Source organism: Acanthopagrus latus, chromosome 7 (assembly GCF_904848185.1).
Source record: "Acanthopagrus latus isolate v.2019 chromosome 7, fAcaLat1.1, whole genome shotgun sequence".
In the NCBI taxonomy this organism is placed as follows: domain Eukaryota; kingdom Metazoa; phylum Chordata; class Actinopteri; order Spariformes; family Sparidae; genus Acanthopagrus; species Acanthopagrus latus.
The window spans coordinates 722,148-729,483 of NC_051045.1; positions in this window are offsets into that span (position 1 = coordinate 722,148).

Sequence of the window (7,336 nt, forward strand, 5' to 3'; positions counted from 1 at the left end):
TGCCCGTTCTGTTTGTTATTCCGGCAGCTTCTGACTTGTTCTGCTCGGTCCTGAAACATCTCAACGTCTCTGAGACAGAGACGAGCTGCAGACATGACAGAGATAAAGATAAAGATAAAGATAAAGATAAAGATAAAGATAAAGATAAAGATGAAGATTTGGGTTTTTTGCACAGGACGTCACAGTGCAGAGCAGCAGGTGGGGCCAGGAGAAGTCAAATCAGGAGAAATAACAGGAGCCACTCTGGAGTCCTGGAAGTGTTGACACAAAGTTTAGAAGAAGAAGAGTAATTATTCTGCTACGTAACTACGTAACATCTGGCACCATGAAAAGACTTTTTAGAGAAACGTGGTTCTCACCGGAAGCCACACTGCAAACATGATGATCTCACAGAAGATGATTTATTCCTGTAGATTAATTTATTTCATAGAGTCTCAAACTGAACTTGTTGAACACGCAGAGAGTCCAAACATGAATCTTGGGTTTGATCCAGCCTTCACCATCCGACCCAGTGCAGTCCTGATTCACACGTCATTAAACGAGGATCTGTCTGCGAGGCGTTCAGGGCCAGCGGGAGACAGCTTCATTATGTTCAGCGTGTCTGTCAGTCTACCTGTCGTCCTTATCTACCTGTGGATCAGACGCTGACACGCTGAGCCGACAGTCTGTCGCTGAGCTCCGGCTTCATCCCCACGTTCACTTTGTGTTCAGCTGTCAGACGTGTCGTCGAGTGTCGTCTGCCAGCTGGAAGCTCGCCGCGTTCTGTTTTACTAAACACTCAGCTGGCATCAGCGTGTGGTGTTCAGGGACAGCCTGACTGCTGCACTGATGCTGGACATCTGATTTTAATCTCTCGACACGTTCTGATGAATCTTTGACTTGTTCAGTCCAGAAGGTCCAGAACACGTTCACACAGAACCACCTTCACTTTCCAGTTGTTCTAATGTCCAAACTGTTCAAACTGAGCTGATGACAACGAGCCAGTGACATCATCATCATCATCATCATCATCATCATCATCATCCCATTCAGATCAGATCTCACATTCACTATGATGTTGATGTCTCCAGCTGTTTCCAACATTTTAACATCTGTTCAATTGATGATGAAACACATTATCAGTAGGAAAGCTGGTGTGTGTGTGTGTGTGTGTGTGTGTGTGTGTGTGTGTGTGTGTGTGTGTGTGTGTGTGTGTGTGTGTTTGAGTGCGTGCCAGCAGGAGGGAAACTCGATCCCGCCGCCCTGATGAAGCCTCATTAAAACCAATCAGATCACAAAGAGAGAGAGAGAGAGAGAGCGGGAGGGCGAGGCAGACGGAGAGCCGGGTCATGTGTCCTGGTAGTCAGGTCAGTGTGTGAACACACGCAACAAAAGAGTCGACAACACACACACTCACCTGTGCCAACAGAGGAGCAGCGAGTGAGTCGGGCTGCGACTAAACAACCTGAGATGAATTTGATGAATGTTATTAATATATATTTATTAACTAGAATATGAGAAGAGCTGCAGCTGAAACATCAGGGTCAACAACTACAACAACAACTACAACAACAACAACAACAACAACAACAACAACAACAACAACAACTACAACAACAACAACTACAACAACAACTACAACAACAACAACAACAACAACAACAACAACAACAACAACAACAACAACAACAACTACAACAACAACAACTACAACAACAACTACAACAACAACAACAACAATAATAATAATAATGATAATAATAATAATAATAATAATAATAATAATAATAATAATGATGATGATCTTTGGTCAGCACACTGTAACTCTGTTTTAAACAGCTGTGTTGTCGTGTTGCTCTCACACTTCACCTCTTTGTCGATGACATCATCTGCAGCTTCAAATCACATATGTCATTTATTGAACTGTAAACAAATCAATAAACAACAGAGCGTGTTGTGAATGAGTTTCAGTGGTCAGCAGGAAGACGCTCTGACACATCACGCTGTGACTTGTTGGTAAAATCAGCTGATTAAAGATTAAACTGCAGCTGGTTTCAGTCAGTTGTGGAGCAGCAGGTGAAGGACGCTGGCTGGGAATCGTTGGGTGAAGCCTTGGATGGACCCGAACACAGCAGGTACCACCAGAACACTTCTGGACACGTTGGTTATGATCCCTGCACTTTAAGGAAGAGTGATTTTCCTGCTGAGAGATGTCGTCTGTTCACCTCTCTGGTCTGTGACGCTTCAGATTGTAGTCAGATGTTACGTGCCAGATAACAGTTTTAGCTCCATGACGACGATTCTGATCCAACAGAGACTTTATACAGTTTATACACTGTGATATACAAGACACCAAGTATACAGGAGGCAGCATGTCGGCAGGCCGCTGCTCACTTTACCTTCTGCTGTAGTGATTTGCTTTCATTAGCAACCTTAGCTCAGTTAGCCATGGAGCTAAATGGCCTGTACTGTAAACACTTGTGACAGTCAACAGTCAACACTGGTGGAGCCACTGGACTGAACTCAGCATCTGAGAGAGACGGAGGTCAGCGTGAAAACAGAGGACTCACTACAGAGGTGATTTACACTACAGAGGTGATTTACACTACAGAGGTGATTTACTCTACAGAGGTGATTTACTCTACTGAGGTGATTTACTCAACAGAGGTGATTTACTCTACAGAGGTGATTTACAGGCTCTGACCAGGACTATGACTCCGGGGACAGAAGACACATCAGGAGAGGACAGAGAGAGAGAGTCGGACATCATCAGCGTGGAGAGACAGAATATCTTCACATGTTACTGTGAACTGAGGATTGATTTGGACCGAACCAGAGGAGACTGTGGAGACAAACCAGAACTGTTCTGGTGACTGTGACTCAGTTTGAGTCCAGTCTGACTGAAGCGAGTCTGACGACGAGTTAACGAGCAGATTAAACTGGTCTGAGTTCAGTCAGAGACACAAACTGGAGTTCAGACGGTGGCCGGTTGGATTTTTCTGTTTCTAATGAAAACAGGAGTCAAAATATTTCCTTTCTTCACATTTATGAGTTTATGTTGTTGATTATTAGACTCAGTAGTGAACTGGCTGCTTTTAAACTACAGGCTGTCAGAATATCACCTCTGAGATACAGAGGGCTGTCAGGAGGCTAGCTGTTAGCATGCTAACTGGGGTGGATCCAGACGTCATGATATCTTTTTACATCCTGTTGATAATTGAAGGTTTTCTTTTACATATCGCACCAAGTCTGTTTCTTTCACAGTTTTAATGTGTTTGTTGCACCAGCGTGAAGACAGACAGAATTATTCAGGGTTTTTTGTCTCTAGCTTTGAGACGGCGACGAGTGTCAGATCAGCGTCTCAGACATGAAAACAAGAGTCGGACCGGAGCAGAAGAGGTGTTTAGTTTCTGTCAGCATTTTGTCCACTCATCTGTACAGACAGACACACAGACAGGATCAGGTTCCATCAGGTAAGAACATACAGACAGTCTGAACAGGTGGAGAGGTCAGGGAGGACGGACGGACAGGTGAACCGACAGGTAAGACTCAGCACACACACACAAACACACACACATGCTCATGTTGCTGCGGTGTGTGACAGTTAGGTCCGATACAAAGAGAGGATCAGTGGGGCAGACAGGCAGAACCACAGACAGCATCGGGTTTCAACAGGACCCCAAACTTTCCACTAACACACACACACACACACACACACACACACACACACACACACACACACTGTAGTTACTGTGGGCAGGAAGTGGACACTAAATCAGTCGATGCATCACTGAGGGTCAAATAAATATCAAAACACCTCACAGACGTGTCAGAACGCCTCCGATCAATAATCGACTGATCGCTGCAGCTCTTCAACATGTTCTCTGTTGTGTAGCCGAGGTGTCAGCGATGCAACGGACCACAGAACCCAGAAGCCACCGTCTGTCCCGTGAACAGAACTCACTGAACCTGGAGTCTCATCAGGTTCTGATAACGTTACAGAGAGGAGAAAGAGAACCAGAACCAGAACCAGAACCTCTGCTGAGTGCTGACTTCACTCAGAGCTTCACCTGATGTCAAACTCACACGACGAGTCACGCAAGTAAAAAATAAATGCACGCACACACACACACACACACACACACACACACACACACACACACACTTCCTGTTGAAGTTCACTGACCTCATTTTATTTATTTTTCTGTACCGTCTGCATCAGAATCACCTCTTGTCACATCCTATTGTCTAATTGGCTGTAACGGCAGATTCAGAGCACGTGATTGGCCGGAGCTCGCAGCCTGCAGCAAGAACACGTGAGCACGACTGTTTATAATTCAACCTCCCCTCTTTTATTAGATATATATTTATGTACATATGTGTGTGTGTTTGTGTGCATTAAGCTGCCTGATAGATATGTAGAAGAAATATCAAAACAAAAGTGTCCTCTCCTCGTCTCCTCTCCTCGTCTCCTCTCCTCGTCTCCTCTCCTCGTCTCCTCTCCTCGTCTCTTCTCCTCATCTCCTCTCCTCGCCTCCTCTCCTCGTCTCCTCTCTCGTCTCCTCTCCTCTTCTCCTCTCCTCGTCTCTTCTCTCGTCTCCTCTCCTCATCTCCTCTCCTCGTCTCCTCTCTCGTCTCCTCTCTCGTCTCCTCTTCTCCTCTCCTCGTCTCCTCTCCTCGTCTCCTCTCTCGTCTCCTCTCCTCGTCTCCTCTCCTCGTCTCCTCTCTCGTCTCCTCTCCTCGTCTCCTCTCCTCGTCTCTTCTCTCGTCTCCTCTCTCGTCTCCTCTCTCGTCTCTTCTCCTCTTCTCCTCTCCTCGTCTCCTCTCCTCGTCTCCTCTCCTCATCTCCTCTCCTCGTCTCCTCTCCTCGTCTCCTCCCTCCTTGTCTCTATCAGTGTGTGGATCATTAAACTGACAGACTCATAATTACTTCTGTGAAACTTCACATTATCTGTCGTTTTCTTTAATCTCTACTTATTTCCTCCTTGGCTGAGCGACTGTCTCTTTATCAGCTCCTCCTTCAGTCCTCTCTGGTCGTTTTATTACACTGCTGATTTTCTCACTGGATTATTGGACGGACATGTTATCTACCTGTATGATCCAGCTATCTTCTGTAGTGTGAAAGTGATAAAATAATCCATGTAGTGCTGCAGTGATCAATACATTATTACATTAAATACGTTGAGATCTTCTGAAGTACAAATTAGTTGAATATACATTTTGTAATAAATTCACCTTTATGAATGCAGAATGTTGTCTGGTAACTGATGATATTAATATGAAGTGCCTCAGACGTGTTGCTGACACACTGCTGAGCAGATGGAAGAGGTTTAAATCAACAGGTAGATAAAGAATCATTACAGGTTGATCGTGCATTTTATTTTGAAAGTCTTCCCTGCTGTGACTGATGAATAGTTGTAGAATGATGGTGATTGGTCCTGTGATGAACTAGAACCACATAAAACACTGAAGCCTGCTGGATCTCACGCTGACAACCCAACCCAGTGAGGTCATAGTCCGGATCAATACGTCCTGATCATCACCACTAATTTACTGTTCTGATCACCAGAGAAGACGAGCGAGGAGCCTGAAGAGTCGAGGCCTCCATCAGGACACAAGTTCAACATCCAGATACAGGAAGAAACGCGTTCCTTCAACTGTCACGTGAGCACATGTACATACAGTGTGCGTGTGCGTGCGTGTGTGTGCGTGTGTGTGTGTAACAGTAGCTGGTTGGACAGGAAGGACGGCGTTGTGTGTCTCGTGCAGCAGAACGACGTTTAATTATAGATCAAGCATGTCAAGATGATATCTGCATCAGACCAGAGGACCGGCTCAGTGTGTGTGTGTGTGTGTGTGTGTGTGTGTGTGTGTTCTGGTGATCTGATATTTGTGTTTTAGACTCCATCCTTTTTTAAAGGGACCTCAGTGAAGATGTCAGGACAGTCGAGTGCAGGCGACTAAAAATAAATGCCTGGAGAAGTTTTTCTGGGCTTTTCCTGGACATAAATAACTTACTCTCTGTATATTTATATTTTTATTTATTCCATTTTGAGGTTGTATTCTGTCCTGAGTTGATGTTACAGATGTAGGTCTGAGACGATGGCAGGACTCAGTCGTTAGCAGCAGGACAGATAACGACGGTGCAGAGGTTCAGGAGCTAACGACGCACAGAGACGAGCAGCAGGGGTAAAAGTTTATATCAGAAACTGCCAAAAGTCAAAAGCAGACAGATCGAAACAGACAAACTTACACAGAGAGGTCAGAGAGGCAGGACACAAGGTTGGGAAACTAAAAGTGTGGACGCAGGAGACGAGCTGCAGGGAGGGATGGAAATGAGCCGCTGTGTTTACTGCAGGCTGAAGGAGAGCTGGAACAGGTCAGCAGGTGATGGAGGACGGCTGGATGTGAAAGGACAGGAGAGTCAGTGAGCGGCAGGAGAAACAGAATAAATGATGAGGAGGAGGCTGAGTCCAGACAAAATGATCACAAGATACATTTTTTGTCCGATTCTCTCAGTAATCGTCTCAAACTTTTGTTCTACATGTGGTGTTCTGACAGTATCTCAGATGTTTCAGCAGAAAGTTTCCTCGAGTTTCATCTGGTCGTCTGTCGCTTCAGGGGAGAGTCAGAGAGGAAGGAGAACGAGAGGAAACACGAGGACAAAACTTTAAAACATCTTGTCCTAGTCACAGTCAGATCTTCATCAGCTGTGTGAAACAGACACGTTACACCAGCTGCAGCCAGGACCACTGATACCTTCATGTTCCTATGTGACGAAAGCTACGTACCGTTTCAGCATGAGAGGAGACGGAGCTGCAGGCCGGAGGGCGGAGCCAGCGTTCCAACATTTGTAAGTGTGACAGAACCAGAACCAGAACATGATGTTTCTATAAAGCCATATTTGCAGCGTCGTCACAAGATAAAATCTTTACCCTAACGAAAGAATTCAGGAGAGAGTTCAACGTGAAACAGCTCCAGCAGTAACACAACTCATATAACCCACAAACATCAGACACACAAACACTGACAGAGAACACAACGTCCTGCACATCACAGGCTCCGCCCCTCCAAGCAGGTGAAGCGTTTAGTGGGACATTCAGTGCTTGAATGAATTTGTGTGTGTGTGTGTGTGTGTGTGTGTGTGTGTGTGAGAAAGGCAGGGGTTGCGTGAGAAGGAAGTGCCTCTCGCTCTCTCTAATGCAGCTCGACCACCCAGTGACCTTCTCCTGTGATTGTGTGTGTGTGTGTGTGTGTGTGTGGCTGGATGTGTGTGTGTGTGTGTGTGTGTGTTTCTGCATACAGTAGCATGCAGCCTGTGTGTGAGGATGTGAATCTGTTTGCTGCAGGTTCAGAT